Source organism: Trachinotus anak, unplaced genomic scaffold, assembly GCF_046630095.1.
Source record: "Trachinotus anak isolate AG129_WGS33_773 ecotype Australia unplaced genomic scaffold, CSIRO_AGI_Tana_v1 ptg000026l, whole genome shotgun sequence".
NCBI lineage: Eukaryota > Metazoa > Chordata > Actinopteri > Carangiformes > Carangidae > Trachinotus > Trachinotus anak.
The window spans coordinates 1,930,261-1,950,207 of record NW_027273877.1 but is presented as its reverse complement, the minus strand read 5'-3'; the positions used below and the strand labels follow the sequence as shown (position 1 = coordinate 1,950,207).

Below are 19,947 nucleotides of genomic sequence, written 5' to 3'. Positions count from 1 at the left end.
GACGTGTGCATGTACTGATGCATTGTGGGTGGTGGCAGAGGTTGCTATGGCATCTAGATGGGGATCCACAGCTAAATTACACTATGCATTTATGAAGACCATACATTTTTGATTTGCTTTGGGAGATGTATCCTTCAGATATGTCAAGTGGGTACTAATTAAGTCATATTAATCACAGATAAACACAAGTGTAATGGATACAAGGTTGATGAAAATTGAGTTTATTCTGTCACTACTACTACCACTGTGGTTTTTTGTGTGTCTTCAGGTGCAGATGTGCAGTGAAGCCTCTTATATACTTGCTTTCATCTTTGTGTTTGCACGTGCATGATGGCTATCCCTGCCTCTCCTGTGTTCCCTCACAGTTCCGGGTGTTTGCAATGAAGTAATGATGCACAGTGAGAGCAGGAGAAATAAACGCACCTATGCATATGCATTGATTGAAAAACAAACAGTCATCAGAAGCTAAACTTCTCAAATCAAATGTATTGTGATCACAGTTGAGATGTTCTTTAAGACTGATTTGCTGAGACATGTCCCCCTTTCAAAAACCTTATTGAATTAGGCCGGAGATTTAACGCCTTGCAAAAAAAAATGTCACCATCATATTCCAAGGGCGTGCTGGAGATTGGATGAACGGGCTGCGTGTGGCGCTCTGGCTGAGTGAACTCTGTTGGTTTGGGGAGTGGTGCAGTAATTTGTTAAGACTGGGCCCCTGAATTATTAAAGGCATATGAGTGTAAATAATTCACTGATCACCAAACAGCATGACAGGCCATTCATCAGCATGTGTCGCCTTGTGTGTGCGGGCACTTGTATCTATGGCGTGCGCGCGTGCACTTGTGGTTGCGTGTTTGTGGGAGGAGAGGTGGGTGGCAGAGAGTGGGAGGTTGCAGGTTAGAGTTGAGGTTTTGAGGAGGTTGCTGGCATCCAAATACGTGTGTAACGTGTTTTTTTGCATGCACACAAAGTCTTGAATTGTCCCCGTTTGGCTACTGAGATGAATTTCTGCACCAGTGTACCTTAATTACACTTCCATGAGCAAACATATCACCTGCAGGAGAGGAGGGTAAGCATGAGGGGAACTCACAGTATGTGAGTTTTTACACTTTGTGGAATTATCTGAATGAAAGTGCTTCATCATAACCTGCTTTGAATTTATATTCCTGCGAATCTAGCATTGCCTCCTTTTTTTTTTTTTTTTTTTCCTTCAGTGTCTTCTCAATGGCAAAGCGAGTATGGTGACAAATTGCCATAAACAGGCGGAAAGCATGCAAATGCAGCAAGGAGACAAATGTCCAACCTTGTGTTTAGTCTGAAGCTAAGGTCATCCACCCTCCCATCTATCACTGTTCTAATCAGCTCCACGCAGCCCCAATGCATAGCTCAGTACCTGCTGCATAGATAACACCCAGAGAGGGAGAGGAGGAGAGAGATAAAAACAAAACTGATAAAAGATTCAACAAGTAAACATTCATATTGCTCTGGAGCTGCTTGTGTTTTGTTGGGGCTTTTGCTCTGTTCCATTTTTATGTGTGTGTTTCTCCCTCCACCACCATCAACCTCCCCTTCATACACTCATATTCTGGTGTTTGCATGCTCCTAAACTGCAGCGTGTTTGTTTTGCTTGTCAGGTGTAGACAGAGGGGTTTGACCTGGGATCGCAGCGCTGTATTTGAAGGTGATTGGAGATGAACTGTATTGAAACGTTATGTTTTTTTGTTTTTTTTTTTCCTGTCAGGCACTCAGGGAGGGGGAGATGAGGCAAATCCAGATGTCTGACTCGGCTGTAATTGCAGTTGCACTTTTCTTTTCAGATTGTAACACCCAGGTGCATAATGGAAAAGATAGACTGTCTACTATTTTGATTTTACTTGCTATCACCCCCTTTTGTTCCTCCTTTAGTTCATTTTCAGAGCTACACTACTTGATTTGATATCTCTCCCTTTCTTTCTTCTCCTCCCTCCTTCCTTTCTGTCTTTGTGCTCCCAATGAGTGTTTCGTTTGGCCCTGTCAAGCGATCCAGAGATAGTTGAATTAGAGCCTTGCCCCACGCAATTAAAATCTTATTATTGCTCGAGTGTGACCCAGCCTAATTTAATTGCTGTACATGCTCAAAAATGATTAATAGATACAGTTTGTAAATAGCCTGGGCAATGATGATAACGCCAAAGATATGGTTAGTTGAGTGCATTATTTCTTGCTAAAATAAACATTTGGAAAACACATTCGGCTCGGCACATTGGATTCCTGAAATGTTAGCGGCGGCGGTGTCTGATTGTAATAACTCTAAATGAAAGATCAAAGGACACAGCAGCCTCCCGAGGGAGAAAGTTTATTCCAAACTAGGCTAAAGGAAGAGTTGTGTCTCATGCATATAGCCTATTAATCATTCAGCTTGCCTACCGTCATTACTCGCACACTTGTCACCGCGTTATTGTGCTGGGGTGACACCGTGGTGGATATTTCTGATGAGACATTTTGTCCCCCAGCAAGTGTTGCCGAAATCTTGCAAGACAGTTTTAGAAGGTGTGTGTGTGCGTGTGTGTGTGTGTGTTGTCTGCATCTGAGAGGGGACCACATTTTAATTTTGCCACTTCAGAGTGTCAGGACTTGGGTTTAGACTTTGCTTGGGAATAACTGTAGTCAATAGGAAAGTGCTGTCATATAAATCTGAGTGTGTTTTTGTTCACGTGCATGTGTGTCTGTGCCTTTTGTGTATCCTGTCGTCCAGCGGTGCAAGGTAAATGGGCGTGTGCTCATTAATCTCGGTGTGTGTGATGGAGAAGAGTGGTCGGCCAAGCTGCTGAATGTCTAAGCAGGGCGCTGTGCATGTGATTTATCGGGAGGAGCGTGCATTAGGGCCCATTCGTAGCCATTAGCCTGGACAGCTAAGGACGCCGCCACCTCCTACTACAGCCACAGGGACGGTGGGCGGGTCCTTGGCTTTACACTCCAGGGCTTGGTACATTTTGTCCAGGATGTTTTAAGAGCTGCACACGGTGTGTGTCAATTAGTGATGATGAACTAGTGAGATTTTGACGTCTTTGACGGCATTGTTGCAAGGCGTGTGCACGTCAGAGATCATCTGTCAGTCAAACAGGCCTATGTCTTTCTGTTTAGATTTACTGTTGGTGCAGTTTGCTTTTTTTTAAGGGCATCAAGCATCTTCGTTTTCATGCAGATATTCCCCACAGAGCTGGGTGCTGAGCAAGTCCATGAACTGGCTCAAGGTTGACTGCACTGTTTGGAAACTGAGCCTAGAGCAGCATGAGTGTACTGTATGTCGTACACCCATCCTCCCATCCTCCCATCCTCACCTCCAGGAAGCGGGTGTTTCTTTGGCTGCCATGCTTGTGTAGCTCATGTGTGAGGGCTTGACACTGCCACCACTGCCAACAGTAAGAAGTTTCACTCCAAAATCAGGGTACCCCTGCTAAAAGATATTTGCTCCCATGGTGCAGCGAGGTTCATCCATCAAATGGCATATGGTATTAAAAACAAGAGACGGAAACTTGGAAAAGTTATTGGCTCCCAAATCCGTTCAGATAGAATTTCAACTATTTGACCATCTCTGAGCAGGAATATAATTTTCAGCCAAAACTATAAAATATCTAAAAGCATAAGGCCTCTCAACATTAGCAACATTTGTATTGAAAAAAACACTAAAATTAAAAATGTAATTAATGTATATTAATAAGTTTGTGCCTCTTTATCACTTTGATCATTTCTGACAAGATCATCAGGGTTTCAAGAGCTGTAGCCATTTTATTTTCACTGTCATTTTCAGGCTTGTACACAGAAAAGGAGGATGGTTGTTTCAGGTTGTTTCAGGGTGAAACAAAGTTCGACAGTGGTTTACACCAACACTGGGTCGGAGCTGAGACAGAAAGTGTTTAATTCACTTTATTAAGTAAAACCGTGTTTTGAATTGAAGACCTTACAGAGGTTAGATTTGTGCTTGTGGTCCGGATATTTCAGAGAGGCATTGTTTTTCATGTGCTCATATCTGTATCCGTGTGTGTGTGTGTGTGTGTGTGTGTGTGTGAGAGAGTGTGTGAGCACCGACTATCATCCAGTGTCAGTCCATGTCAGTGGCTGTGTGAATAAGCGAGGTGGGTGGGTGGGGTTATGAGCGCTGGTGGGAGGGAGGGAGTGTATGTGTGTGTGTGTGTGTGTGTGTGTGTGTGTGTGTATGGGGGGGGGGTGTTCAGTCTATTTTGGCTGAGGTAATCCATCCATTGTGTTGAACTTCTTCATCTGTATCAATTCATTGAAAACACACTGGCACTGTGGAGTGAAACTGAGCCTGCCTGGTCCTTTCTTGACAGGGCAAGGAGAGAGAGGGAGTGAGAGAGAGAGAGAGTATGGTGGCTATGGAGAGGGGGGGGGTCATTGTGGGGGTATGGGTGGGGGTCCATGAGGGAGACTTCGGAGGGGGTGTGGGGGAAGGGGGTACTGGACCATGGGAAAAACACAATCTCTGGCCCCTCTATAGCACTTGTTCCACCCCACTTCACCCGCACACCCACCCTGTGTGTGCCACTTGTCACTGACCCTTGCAACCCCCTTCTCATTCTCCCCAAGCCTTTGAGCCTGTCTCTCTCTCTGGGCTGCAGATGTGTGTAAGCCTCCACCACCCACCCACCCACCACCACCACCACCACCCCCCTCTTCGCTCCACCTCCAGAGACCTGCGGACCTCCACACTCTAAGGCCCCTACCTCTACCTCTCACACCCAGGGATGGTGAAGCGTGGTGGGGCAGAGGCTGTGCCCGGACCCCCTGCTTCCAGTCCCATTGAAGAATGGACCAAAGGAATAAAGAATAACAGAGGATCTGTTGTCGTTGTGGTTGCACAAAGGGGAAGCAGGCTGTGGCAAACAAGGGAAGAGGGAGAAAAATAATGTTTGTGTGAGTGTATGTAGTTATCATGCACATACACATGTTCTGGCTGTGTGCACTGTGCATATGTCTCATCTCGGGGCTGTGGGAGGAGGGTAGGGCTGTGTATATGTGTTTGTGTGTGTGTGTGGGGGGGGATTATTGCTGCAACATGCACCCTCAGTGACAGAACAGTAATTGGTCTAAGGCATTCGTTCCCTTTGCCACCACTGACAACGTGAGCTTTCACTACAACATACAGCAAAAATAGTCATGAAATGAATCATTACCACGGACCATTAGCCTGTCTTCCTTCAATAATTGAATTTGTCAGCAGCGTCCTCTTCAACCACGAAAGCCACCATCATATTCTGAAGATGAAGGCGATCGCTACCAGGAATATCTGTATTCCTTAATTATTCTCTTCCTTCTTCTTTAGCTTGTCAATCACTGTTGTTGATGAACCCGAGTCAAATGATTAAGCATCAACACTGACATTACAAGATGGATTTAATCTGCGATGAGGTGTTATCAATATCATTGATTAATTGCTAATGCAAGTGCCATTTGGTGGATGCTTTAATCTGAAGTAATTACAGTAGAGAGAGTGGCTGTGTTTGTAGCCCTGTGGCAGTGTTAGTGCCACACTTTAAACATCCAGATATGCAAACTGTTAAGTAGCATCTGATGCTCTTTTGCCATGTAAAATGTAAAAATAATGGTAATTGTAACGGTGCCGAGAGGATTCTGCATTTGCCAAACTCATGACACAGCACATGGTGAAATGCAAATCTGCATTACAGCATCACCCCTGCTTTTTTTTTTTTTCCTTATGTTGAGCTCTGCTCGAGCTGCAACACTAAGGCGAGACCATGAGAGTCTTCTGAGGAAGGAGGAAAAAGAGAGGCAGCCAGCAGGGGGAGGTAAGACAAAAGGAAAAGTGAAGGAGAGCAAGAGAAGGAGAGAGGGGAAGGGGGTAAACAGAGGAAGGATAGGAGAGGAAGAGGAGACGGGGGAGGCTGGAGGAGGGAGGGGAGGCTCTCTGCTGGGGCTCCTATCGATCCCATTGGTTTTTGGTCGTGCACCAGGCGTGCCCCGGCTGAGTGGCAGCCCAGCCGGACCTCCCCCCTCTGGTGGCCTGGGGAGAGGAGGGCAGCGTGGCGGCAGCGCTCTGGCCTCTCCTGCGTCCAGCTGTGTGCTCTGTGGGGAGTACAATACTGCATTTTGGACCTGACCAGCACAGAAAAGACACCCTACTGTACTTTAACACCGCTGACCTTTTGAAGGAGAACGGAGGGAGGGAAAAAGAGCATGTACGGTCAATTTACATGACATTAGAATCACATTTGTTTACTTTACAGCCATGCCACTCAAGAAAATTAGTGCTAACTTGTATTACTCATGTAGGGCGTCTTCAAAAAGTGCTTGATATTCAATTTTGAGGAATAAATTCAATATTTTAAAGCACAGGCAGTTTAATCTGCTAAACTGACGTTCTTCTAGCCTGATTGACTTCAGTGAAATTACACAGAGATACTTTCATTGTTCAAATGGAGCCTATACTGTATGTTTCAGTTTGTATTAGTGAGTGTTCACTGGCCAGAAATAAGTAAGAAGTGTTTGCTAAATGTGATTTATTGATGCGTGCACGTTCAAAAAAATGAACAAATGGCTGTCGTTTCACAAACTTCACCTCCACCCTCTCTAAAGAGAGACAGATCCACAGCGTTTAGGGACAAAGCTCTCCTAAGCCGAGCAGCACTCACCTCTAAGCAGCGTGTTATAAATAATATATCACTTAGTTCATTTTCAGTAGGTAAGAGTTTAAGTTCACAGCCTATTTTCAGGGTGTGACACCAGGAAGGGCTGTGAAGTTTTCCCTTTGCAAGAGTCTCACTCAGCTGCTGCTGAAGCGAGGCGCTGCTCAGCCACAGTGTTCACAAAAAGAACAGGAGAACGGGGAGAAGAGAGAGGTGTGCAGGCACGGTAAAATCCCACTTTCACTTTACCTGTCCTGCAGTTACTGCATCGCACAACCACAACAGCTGCAGTCTGTTCTTTTGTATATGATGTGCAAAAGACAGGGTTCCCATGCATCCTGGAAAACCTGAAAAACCTGGAAAAGCATTGACCAGTTTTCCAGTCATGGAAAATATTGTGTTTTCCTGGTAAATTATTTCAACAGTCTCTTATTTTCTGCCAAAGTTGTGTTCAGCATCATGTTGAAGTTCAAATGGTAGGGAAGCGGTAGGTCACATCACATTCTGCAGGTTGGATGATTTACAACTTAAGTGGCTGAAACTCTGACGATGCTTATTTGAAATCACACTTCCACAGATAAGAACATATTGATGTATCGTCATATGAGCCAGATCATCATTGAAAATGTCCTGGAAAATGATCTAGAAAAGAGTGGGAACCCTGTAAGAGTTCACCAATAAACACAATGTTGGACAAAACTTTTTTTTTAATCCAATCTGACTCCTGCTAGCTGTTATATCTCTAAAAATACAAATTTTTGATTTCATTATTTGCAAGGTGATTTTTGTCCCATGGGTCAATGTCAAATCTTTAATACTGGTGTTGATGAGAATCAGGACGTCTTCTCTCCATGTTAAAACAAGCCACTTGCTATTATTCATTATTTCATGGCATCATTCATTACTGCAAGCATAAATCCTCACTTTGGCTTTGTAGAAGTTTCTGTTTTATCACAATTTCCACTGAAGCGACTTGGATGCTTTCACTCCAGCACAAGTTTTACTTTACATTCTGCTTGCTGTCAATCACCTGACACCCACAGGAAGAAACCGAAGTCTCTTCCAGGAAATAATCCTTCAGAAACATGCTGCTTTACAAACTGCACTGTCACATTCAGGTCTTTTTATTTAGAAAGTCTTTGTTAGCCAGGACAGCAGTTACTTTTAGGCTCCATTTCAAACTAAAAGAAAAAAATTTAAAAATCAATCCAAAACAGGAGTAAATTAGCCCTGAAGGATTTCAGCAAATAATATGTGTGTGTAGGTGAGTCATGCTTGGTTGCTTGAGTGAAAGGTGTTAGTGGTGATGGTGGAGGACAGATCAGGGAAAGTGTCCAAGGGCCCTCCAGTTTGCTCCAGCGCCCTGAGCTGCCTCTGTGCGTGCATGAGCCTCATTTCTCTGAGACGAGGGGGGGGGAAGCAAAAAAATAAAGGATGTGGGGTTTGAGGGGGATGAAGGAAGGAGAGGAGAGGTTGGAGAGGGCGAGAGAGAGGTGAAGGGGAGGTGGTGGGGGGGTGGGTGGCTAGAGCTGTCCAGTGAGATCCGCTCACAGCTGCCTCCCCTCCTCAACGGCTCCTCCGCTGAAAAGGGCCCTGAGTGGCGACCGGATCCATTTCAGCGTGGAAACCCCACACACACAAAGCTCTGAAAGCTGCTCTTATGCCACGTCTCGGTATCTCTTACCTGTTAGCCCGATTAATTATTCCCCCAAGTACAGGAGCCAGGGAAAGGAGACACCATGGATGGGCCAGCAAGATAGGGCTGCACTCTCTCAACTGAACGAGAGAGGCCAGATAAAGGAAGAGTGGGTGGCGGGGTGAAGGAGAGGAAGAAGAGGGGGAGAGCTCTCTGTTGTCTGTCCTTTTTTCTCTTGGCCTACAGTAGGAGCCTTCAATCTCCAGTGGCTAATGTACTAGAAAGTTTACAATGTCCCCACACTTTCTTAGTCACAGTAGAGTGGGTTGAAAGAGCTGGTAGCATAGTTAATCAGGAGGTTTTTTTTTTTTGTTTTTTTTTCCCCCCCTCTCACATCTATCAGCAGCATACAGGACACGTGAAAGACCCCTCATCCCCTCTGAAGCAGGTTTCCGCTGCTGGGGTTGTGCACCCCGGAGCATGTCGTGAGGATGGCGTTTTTGGCAGGAAAACCCACCGATGCAGTGACCAGGAACTCCATTAAACGCCCTGATTGTTCTGGCCACAAGGAAGCGGTGTGTCTTTGTGCGAGAGTGTGCAGCCATCTGTCAGACACTGGATATTTGTTCATATGACGTCTGGTCTGATTTCACCCTGTGTTTAAGGCAGAGGACATAAATTTGCTCTCTGCAACTTCTTGACAACATCCTTTCGCCTTAGGTCTGAACATCCAATCGCTTTCACGACTCAAGCACTTCCTGGTTATGCAGAACAGGGGTTTCCATGGCTATCAATCAGCCAATAGCGGCGCAGCTCCTCAGAGCAGCATGTTGAGAGTGGGGGTCTCTGGGGCAGCCTGTCTTTTTAAACAAGGCCAGACACTTCACAGACAGGGAGAGGGCCAATTAATTCTGCCGGGGGCAACGCTCCTAGGTTAGCATTTGCTTATAGTGATAAATTGGTGCTTTGTATCCACAGTAAACTACCTTAGCTCCCCCTATTTTGGCTGGCTTGGCAGGTCCAGGAGTGATGTCATGGGGTTCAGGCTGATTAGTCGGGTGTACCTCGTCCTTTTTCACAGGGTCACTGCACTACTGTCTGTGTAAAATTAATTAAAAGCCGGCTGGGGTGAGTGTCCACGCTAATTCCAGCTAGTCACTAACATCTGCTGAGGAGGAAAATGAGGGTGGATACAAGGTGAAAGAGAAACCTCAGTGTTTACAGTATCGGTTTGCTGAACAGGAAGATGGAAAGTATACAAATGTTTCTTCATTTGTACATCCGTAAATCACATAAATGTTCATATTAAAAGAAAGAAGATTAAGGCCCATTTTCCAAAAATAAAGTCGACATGGATTCAGGAAATCAGCAGTCACTTAGAAATCACCCCACTGAAACATGATGACTCAGTGATGATAATCTAACTAGAGATAATAGTATCTTGATGTAAAGAGAGTGCATCTTCATCTGTAGTCCTTCCTGCTCTCGTGCCAGTTTCATAAAGCTACCGTGACTAGAAGTAGCCCCTGGTGACTCCCCTTGTTCAGCCATGTGGCCATGTGGTCTGAATTTAGCCATCCTTTATCTTCCTCTCCCATCCGGCTTCCTTTCCTTACTCTCAGTCTTTGCTAAGTGGTTGCATGCATACATGTGTCTTCAGAGTCCAGCGAGCACCACAGCAGCAATACTGCAGACCAAACAGAGGAGGAGGGGGAGGAGGAAGAGGTGGGGGTGTGCTCTGGATATTTTATTTGCTTATTATTTAAAGACTTTTCCCAGTGCCTCATTCTTTCCTCTGCTACAGTTCAGCATCCTTGCAGCATTCCCCTTTAAAATCTCCCCCCAAGGTGAGAGAGGTTGATCATTTTTCTTTCTTTTATGCAAGCGGCGTGAATGAAAGTCACGGCCAATTTCCCTTTTAACATGGACACGGGAAAAACAACAAGTACTAGAGCAACAAAACAGCCTTCAGTTGCTGAAGCAGGATCTTTGATTTGGCATATCAAAGGGGAGCGCGATCCCTGGGTTGCCGTGGTTCCCAAGGTCAGAACACATAGACCTACTTCGCCTGGATCTGATTGGTTGGTTGTTCGGTGCTGCTGCACATTTGCCAGAGTGAATAAGGGCTCCATTAGAGTATAGGTAGAAAATGTACTTCCTACTAAACAAATAGTCAAAGTGTGTAAATGAATGAGCTTCAGAGGCGTTTGTTACTGTAAATGATGATGAAATACTTTGCAATCCATTAAGTACCTTTTATTTGTTTATCACATTGCTGCAAATTGAATTTGCATCAAGGCCTCACACAAAACCATGAATATGTGAAATACAACAATATTGATGAAATGTGCCACATTTTGCTGCAACACATGCATTGGAAGGTAAGATGTTGATGTTCTATTACCAAAATGTTGATTTACGATATTATAGAAACTTGTAGGAGCGGCTTTTCTAATTACGCAAATACATCTAAGTCTACTAAATGACAAATATTACATACAAACAGTAGTTTTCTAAGAGGCTCTGAAGCTGAAATAAACCCCTCTCCTCCCTGCATGTGCACACATTACTTTCAGCTGACTGGTTTATCAGAGCTGCTCAGTCTTGTCTGGATGTGAGCCGTGCAGGCGGAGGGAACTGCTGATCCTCCGCCGGATTGAAAAGGGAAAGTTGATATCATTCCCACTGTCGGCTGAGCAGGGCCCAGAGGTTTCCCCTCATGGGGGGTCCTGAGAATGTCACTCTCACTCCCATACAGGAGACCCCCCCCCCCTTCCTCCTCCTCCTCTTCCATCTCCTCCTGCCATTATACTCACCTACATTATCTTCAAATGTCACTGAGAGTAAAACCAATAGCACAGGGAGAATTTATCAAGGAGGTATTATGTACCGTTGGGTACAAGGTGCTTAATGGAAGCATGTAAACCAGTGGAGGTGATTTTAGCTCCATGTATGACACGTTAATCTCACATGGAGTATTCAGCTCCAGATATAATGTCTACATGTTAGAACTTAGTGCAAACAGTTTATCCTCCTCTTTACTAGATATTAGATTAGTACTTATCTTTATTTTGCAGTATAGTTACATCTAGAATATATATCATGAAATACTGATTCTGTTCAGCCTTCATAAAGATAAGTCTGGTGTCATACTCTCTGTTTAATATTGTCAACAAGTGCCATGATAATACTAAAACCAGCAATCTATTCATCCTACTAATAAAGTGTTGTTTAGTTAGTGAAAACATGACATAGCTGCTTCTTCTGTGCCCCAAAAAAGGATTAAAAATACAGTGTTCCACCAAATGACAGATTCCTTCACCGCACTGTAGTTTTTTTAAGTCACTCCCATAAACACTGTTATGCTGCTGTAAATACGAGCACACCAAATGTGCTGCTGAAAATAGGCCCAAACAAATCCAGTCAAGTCAAACTTTATTTACATTGGCCAATATCACACTTTTGCCTCAAGGGGCCTCTCTATCTGTACATCATTACAACTCCCTCTGTCCTTGGACCCTTGAATAAGACGTGGAAAAACTCCCAATAAAAACCTGGTAACAGGGAAAACATGTAAGAAACAGTGCAGGTGTTTCAGTGTTTTATTCAGCCTTAAAAAAAGTTGATGTTGTCCATTTTGAAGGATTTATATCTTCACTAGCAACCAATGTGTTTGGGACTGAAAGCTGTAAGAGATGGATTCACATCGTTGGCTTTTTTTTCATGGTATTTGTTGATAATCAGAAAATGATAGAATATCACAAGCCTTATCCTTTTATTATCTGATGATCTAACTCTGCTCTTCACCACTGGGACAACAGCTCAGTGCATTCACCTGCTGAACACACAGGAATGCCAAATGTGTCCTCCAAACAGCAGGTATCCGCATATCTTTACTTACCTTTATGCTGATATTCACGAACAGAAATTATATCCATGTTCTTGCTATTTTCACACTGTATCCTTCAGGGGAAATCTTGTCATTTTCTCAGGACTGTTTAGCATGTTAAATACAGGATACATGCACATTTGAAGGGGGCTCCGTCCCAGCTTTAAGTCCAACTACTGTCAGCATATTTCCTCTGTTGGTTTGCTTCATTATAACTGCAGCTTTATGAAATGTGACACTGTGAATAGTGGAAAAAAAAAAGGTTCTTTTTTTTTTTTTTTTTTTTTTTGCTTGAGCCGTGAGTTCAATTGGAACAGTGGGATATGACGGATCTTTCCTGAAAGGCTACAAACACCTGGTGGTTATGGGTTTGGACAGCAGACATGTCATATTGACGGCTTCCCCCCACTTCAGCAGCACCCCAAGCTCCGGCTTTTGTGGATTTTTTTAACACTCTGAAATTGTCAATCGAGTCAGTGGCCTGGACAAGCTCTTTCTTTGTGACACTGGGGCTTTAAAATGGTGCCAACCAAGCAGCATGGACGAAGGATTTGAAAAAGGCACAATGAGCTGGAAAAAAAAATCCTAGCTACCTGGGAAACAAAACCAGGGGCAGGCGAGAAAATGTCGAAGAAAGAGAAAAGGGGGGAGAGGAAAAAAAAAAGTGTCACAGACTGACCCTCCCTCCCCTCTATTCCCCAGCCAATTCTGAGTCCTAGGAGTGAGCGGCAGGCATTTCTAGCCTTGAGAGGAGTGACAGAGAGAAAGGCAGGGACAAAAAAAAGAGAGAAAGAAAGTGAGAGCCCATCCGAAAGAGGGGGAGAACAAGAGAGAAGAGAGTGGCAAGGGGGAGGGATGGAGGGAGAGCAACTTGAATCGTTGTCATCAGCTCCGTCACGTTGAATAGGCCTAATGAATGCAAGTGAGTGTTGAGGAGCCATGGCCAGCTCTATCAAGGCAGGTAATACCGCCCAGATTTAATTGGGAGCAGGTATTGGAAGGGCTGTATTACTTTAATTGGGAAGGGGTTCTCTAAATGGAAAAGACAAAGTATAATGGCCAAATTGTGGTGCACAATAGCACTTAGCCCGGGATTGTATGCATTCGCTAATCTGCCCTGGAATGAGGCAATTCTGAACAATTTTCTCAGTGAAACCAGCTGCAGAAAGCTTGTCCCCCTTTTTTGTTCCCCCTTGGGAAAATGTAAGATTGAAACAGAAAATACCTTTACCCGGGCAATCATTTGCCACGTGTGGAAAGCGGATACAGCAGTGAGTGGTGGAAAAAAAAGAAAGAGAGAGAGAGAGAGAGGGAGAAAGGGGAATCTTTGTAGCAGGGAGAATGGAAGGCAAAGGAGATAAAGCGGGGCTCAAAGTGGGGCCTGTCACGGTCGCCAACAAGAGAATAAAGTGATGACATTTACAGTGACAGATGAGACTGCAAGGGAGAACTGCCCACTATTTAGAGGGAGGAATCTGATATTTAACAGACATGGCCTCTGATAATTAACAGTGGACATGTATTTAGTGGTGGGCCTTGTCATTATTAATGACAGGCTGAGATACCCGATCTTAATGAAGTACAGCTGGCCGTGCCAGGATCTTGGGATGCAGGATGCCGCTTGGATGTGTTAAATGCTTGTGAGCAAATTGAGATGCGTTTTAGAATTCTCCCCACTTTTAATCCCGATTTGCTTTTTCTGAAGTTTGTCTGAAAGGAGTGAAGAAAAACCATCCCAGTTATAGGGAAATGCTGCAACTATAACCCCTGCACTTGCTGTGGACAGGAAGTGCTTAGCAGCATGCTTCCACATTATCCCAGCATGCACTGTGCTAGTGCGCTCAGTCTTGTGTATCTTATCACCAAGGGAAATGGAGGGAAGAAGAGAAACAGCAGAGAAGTCGAAGCCACGTTCGCCTCAAAAGAAAGAAGTCGCTACTTTTTTTTTAATCGCTCAACTACTCTCACTTTCCATTGGGAGTGGGGTGGGGAGGCGGAGGAGCTAAGTTGTACGGTAATTGTGGGGGTGAAGTGAGAATGATTGCTTTTTATTGTCCATTGTCCCCACAGGTTAGTGCGAGGAAGGTATTGTGTATCCTCATAGTGGAGAGGGAGAGGGGAGGGGGACAAAGCATGCAGTGGCGAGGGCCTCTCCTTTAGTCCAGGTGGGTTTTGCATTTAGCCTGAAAGCCGGCTGAGATGAGAGATAGCGGCTGGACACTGTGCTCGCTAAATGGACGCCCTGCTAGGTTGTCGCTGGCCTGCAATCCAGAGCATTCATTCCACTCAACGCACATATCCTTAGCTTCACAAAGACTCAGTGCAAAGTTTCTCAGGATGGCAGCAAGCGATCCGAGCCCGCCACTCTCTTCATTTTGCCGTCATCAAGCCCAAACTGTAATGACTATATCTTGTATTCTGCATTGTAACATGAAAAAAAACCCAACAGGAGTATTGTCCCAAGGAAGCAAACCTTGGCATATTGTTTGAAGGCTAAATTGCTCCCTGCGAAATGCACCCTCTGCTTTATTGCAGGCGTCTCTCCCATTAAATGTGTGGGTATTGTGCATGGATTACAATAGCTAAGAGGAACCCAGGGACAGCTTAACTGTTCAGAGAGAGTGAGAGGGAGAGTCTATAAAAAGCACAGAGAGTGGCTGGGGTTTTGTCAGGAGATGCATGCTTGCTTTCCCACCTGGTGAGGAGAGGAGAGGGTTTTCGGGAAGAACTCAGTGTCATGAATATTACATGTGGAGGAGAGGAGGCAGGAGGAAGTAGCCAACTCCAGAATAGAACATTCCCGTATATGAGATTACAGTACAGCGATTCCTTAGAGGGAAACTCTTGATTAACTTGTACCAAGTGTGTCTAGCAATTAGTTACACTCTGCAGTGGGTAATCCATTGGTATCAGAATGACTTAGTAATGATATGTAATTAAAATATGAATGAATATGTTACTCATGTGTAATACAAATTGGATCTAGAGCACAGTTTTAAAATGCACTGGACTCATATTCAAATTTATTAGATTAATACGGCAATGTATCAAATCCTTAATTTTACCTGCCAGCCTCTACAGTCTGCTTTATGTCTAACAACCTGAAACAACCTCAAGCCATTTTCATTTTTTCTACATTTCACTGATCATGATATTAAGAAACCATCAGCTCATCAGCTGCATCACTACAGAGCCACTGAAGTCTCGTTTGCAGAGATGATGATCTAAAGTCATGCTTTTTGTGCAGTTTACAGTTTGCTCTGTTGTAGAGGTTTTTTTCTTTTTCTGACAAACAAGTGTCTTTAGGGTAGAAAGAAAGAGGAATGGTCCACTGACACTGACTAAAAATCAACCCTTGCTCACTATTTGTCCATCACTGTCAGCTTTCTTGTACAACTTGAAGTGCAAATCAAAATTTAACAAATGAACATCTCATTATGCAGTGTCGCTGTGTCATTTTGGTGGTGCAGGGAAGTTGCCAGAACAAATCTGTTGGTCAGACAAAAAGATCTCACATAAATCTATCACATGAGAAACACAAGTATTATCTTCTGCAAAATGCAAAACACACTATTGTGTCTTCAAACCAAGACTCAGCACCAAATACCACGAAAGGAGACAATGCTGACAAAACAGATGTATGAAAACAACTGCATGCATGAAGTGATAATAGTAAACAGATGCACAAAATAAAGTTCTCTATCCTGTCTGAACCTGTCTGTGGGCGCCAGGTCAGGGATTTGCAGTTGTTAACCCCCAGTTGTTTTTGTGTGCTATACACATAATATATCAACACAAAATCAGATGATTGAAAGAATTACAATGAGATTTTTCGTATGTGCCTGTATATGGACACAGATGTGTGGAAGAATCTGTGTGATATCTCTCTCTCACTCGATTTTCTGGGTTTCAAAACAAAGCTTTTGCATTTTTCACAAGTCTCTCTTTCACCATCCACATCCCACATGTCATTCTAACACATGTTGCTTTCAGTGACTTAAGGCATTTGTCACTTTTAATGAACATTATTTCGCACCTGGCATGAGGACAATCTGCCATACAGCTGTACGTTATTTCAGCACTGCTGCAGCTTCTGTTTGGACCAAAGATTCAAAAAGGTGTTATTTTGTTAGAGGAAGATATATTTTTAACACAATCAGACCATCAAAAAGCTGAAGATGTAAGAGGAGTGGATGGCAGAAAACAGTTACTCTATCAGATTCATTGGGTGGAAATGTAATTAACTGCAAATGAACTGGCGCCTGATACTTCAAAATGCAACCAAAGCAGCACTTTGAAATTCTTACTTTGTTATCTGCTTTTTTAAAAAAAATAGCCATCTTTTCTGTTGATTATCCATTTAAAAAACTATTTATTCAATTCATCTTTAAAAAGACAAAACATTTTCCTTTCAATACACATATTTTTAACTGATATCAACATCTGATTGAAGCAACAGAAAAACATGTCAACAACAAAACAGACCTCAGTTGTCCTACTTTATGGCTCAGCTTTCCAATTAAGGATAAATAATACTGTATTTTTTTTTGTATTACAGGTGCGGCTAAACCTTTAGCCACACCAGGCTCTTTGATTGGGAATTTCAGCCGGTTTTTCAGTTGGTCAGTCAGTCAGACATTGATTGATGAATCCTAATAACTTCAGTGACCCCCTGACATTATCATCACCACTATAATATTGACAATTTGGCTTTTTAGGGACATGTATTAATAAGTATTTGATGGAGTACTGTAGCATTTTGTACAGGTATTTATTTTATCTTGAGAATGAACTCGAGTAACTTTTTTGACACAATGACTTTTCATGTGCACCCCCATGAGGTTGACATTTTTAATTTTGAATATTATGTCTCCACAAGGTCAAGCTTTCTTTTTATCCAGTGAAATATCTGTCTGCTTGACGGACTGGCTTAATATTTGGAACAGACACGTCATGCTTCCTCGATATTTAGCACCAAGATCAGGTCAAAGATTCAAATATTCCAATACAAATAACACGCTAAGTCAAACAAACACAACAAACCACTAGAATACCTGAAGATGTGTCCAATTATGATAATTTATTGCCCTGTATTTTTTTTATATTACAGCTGCTCTCTTCCAGTAAACTGTGAAAACCTTGTCCAGAGCCACAACAGTTTGCACTGGCACTCAAAGCCCAGTCTGTTTTGGCCTTGGGAGTTTCCTCCTCTGAAACCAGAGGTGGAATATAAATGGAGGGTGTCCATCCATCAGTGTACAGCAGATGAATCGGTCTGATTCTCTTTAAGGGTTTTTACGGGTAAGAGGTGGCCAGAGTCGGGACTCAGATTGTAGGATAAAGTATAGCAGGCAGATGAAAACAAATAGGACCAAATGAGTAATCAGGCCTTCGCTTCCTCCTATACGTCTCTCACAACAGAAGAACCATTGCGCTGAGAGTGTACGCAGACGCTACAGTCTGGTTGAGAGGTAATGTGAGCTTGTTTTTGGGTGGGGGGGGGGGGGGGGGTGGGTGGGGGGGGGGGGGATTGCTGGCAGTGTAATTTGTTCTGTCTGGCAGAAGCATGTTGTGTTGATGAGGATGGGGGCCTCTGTACACTTGTTCCCTGTACGATTTCAGTCTGGGGTTGCAGGGCCCCGGGTGGCGGTAACATACCCACATCTCCCTGCTATGTGAGCCCATTGAGGCCTCCACCGGTAGTCCTGAGTGTGAGATGCATAGATAACACACACACACACACACACACACACACACCCCTGGCAAACAATGTTTCCTTCACTCAGAGTTAAACATTTTCTCTGACAAGTCAGGGAGGTACTTTTCCTCTCCCCTGTCTCTGCAACCTTTTCTAGAACGGCCTCTCCGCAGCTGGCCTTGGCCCTGGTTGGTGTCAGTTATTTCATGGTGACAGGGAGAGTTAGGCCGACATGTGTTAGCACTGAACCCTCCCTGCAGTTGAGTCTGCCGGGGCTGCTGCTGATGAGAACAGACAGCCAGGTAGATCCACAGGCACGATAGAAGTCAACGGAGGATTTCTAGGCTTCTCAGAGGGTTTCATCAGTGAAGGATTTCTAGGTCCCTCAAAGTGTTACATCACCCTGACTGCAGTGATATACAGAAACAAACTGAGCGACTGTGGAGAGCTATGAGTCCTGAAAATATCATTGTCATATTCCTTAAATGCAGGGTTTTTGTGGTGTTTTAACCCACAGCTTGTGCAGTTAGGATGCCTGGTTAATCAGTGGGCACTGAATGTTATGTCATCTTTCTTCAACATCATCATTTAACACCTTTATATATATATATATATATATATATATATATATATATATATATATATATATATATATATATATATATATATATATATATAGCTTAAGTATTATAGTATTAGTAATGAGGTATGGTATAATTAAGGTGTATTAAATGGACTGTACTTTTCGACCAATCAGCGTGCTTTACCTAGGATGCCACATTACACAGTGCAACCTCTTGCCCCAGGACCGGACCTGGAATCGAACCAGCGACCACCCCGTTACTAGATGACCTCCTCTACCTCCTGAATCACACCTGCCCAGCTTTGACAAATTGCGGGCAACGGAAGCAGCTGCTGCTAACTTCCGCAGTCACCTGTTGCCACACCGAGCAGAGGGCGGGCCGCCTTGCGCTCACCTGGATGAATGTAAGTCCGGTGTTAAAGTGTGTTTTAGCCGGGGAATGTGTTATGTTGTTTATCTTTCGCTGCTTAATGCCACAGGTCTCTAGTTGCTAACTCTTTTAATTAATAAAGACCAATTATTGTGAACCCACACGTCTGTCACGTCAGAGCTGCTGGTGGCACTTCCCCACGAACATTTCCCCTGCCCCCCTGCCCCTCTGCCCTCTCAGAGGGGGTGAAATCACCGGAGCTGTGTCCGCAGAGGATAATCACACTCATGTTTGTGTACATTTCAACAAGCCTGCATGTTTCATAGCTCGTCGGTTTTACTTCCCCGTGTTGTTGCATGAGTCACAAGCTGCTCTGGTGCTGCAAATGTCTTGTGTTGCGTGTGGGCGGTGTGTGTGGGGGGGGGGGGGGGGCAAGGCCTGTCCAGCTGTAAGTGGAGAGGGTTGTGGGTGGACTCACAGCAGGGGATTTGCTGGGAAAAGTTCGGGGTTTGACTTTCTGCGGATAAATAAAGGTTAAAAAAGAAGAAGTGCTGCGGTGTGTGCGTGTGTTTGAAGCGCTGCACCTTTGAAGGCAGCCTGCCTGTGAGCTGTCAGTGGGTCCCGGGGTGGGGGGCGGCGGCGGCGGAAGGGACGAGGTTAAGTGCAGCTTTTACACGCACACAGGGAGGGAGGGGAAGAGGGCAGCAGTGGAGGCCCGGTGCATGGGATGAGCCGAATGTGCATGTGTTTGTGTGTGTGTGTTTGTGTGTGGGGCGGGCGGGGGGGGGGGGGGGCTTGGGTCTTAGCCAGCAGCAAGGTGAATGCAGAGATCCTTTCACACACAGGCGCCCTGTTTTCTCTTTGTCTTTCTGTCTCAGAGAGGTAGAGGTAAAGACACACACACACATGCAAACCATAGGTTCAAAGCTGAACCTTTTATTTGAAGTGAAGGCCATATACTAGACTTCACAAGGCTGGATATTCAGTTTTAGTTGTGTGAAGCTTCTGCTACTTCAAAACATGATGCAAACTGATCAGATATACTGTGCATTGTGTCACACGGAAAAGAAAACAGTCCTTACCACCTAATAAATGCGTGATATCTTGTTTTCAGTGTCCATATCTTG

At 44.2% G+C, this 19,947-nt stretch overlaps 1 long non-coding RNA gene across 2 annotated transcripts in view; it reads left to right on the top strand.

Annotated features, from left to right (window-relative positions):
• The first annotated feature begins 18,609 nt into the window (after positions 1-18,609).
• Positions 18,610-19,947, top strand: part of LOC139609895 (uncharacterized) — a 118,290-nt gene continuing 116,952 nt past the window's right edge. For both annotated transcript variants that reach the window (XR_011685395.1, XR_011685394.1), the window contains exon 1: positions 18,610-18,854. This is a non-coding gene — a long non-coding RNA (uncharacterized lncRNA). The remainder of the gene's footprint in view (positions 18,855-19,947) is intronic.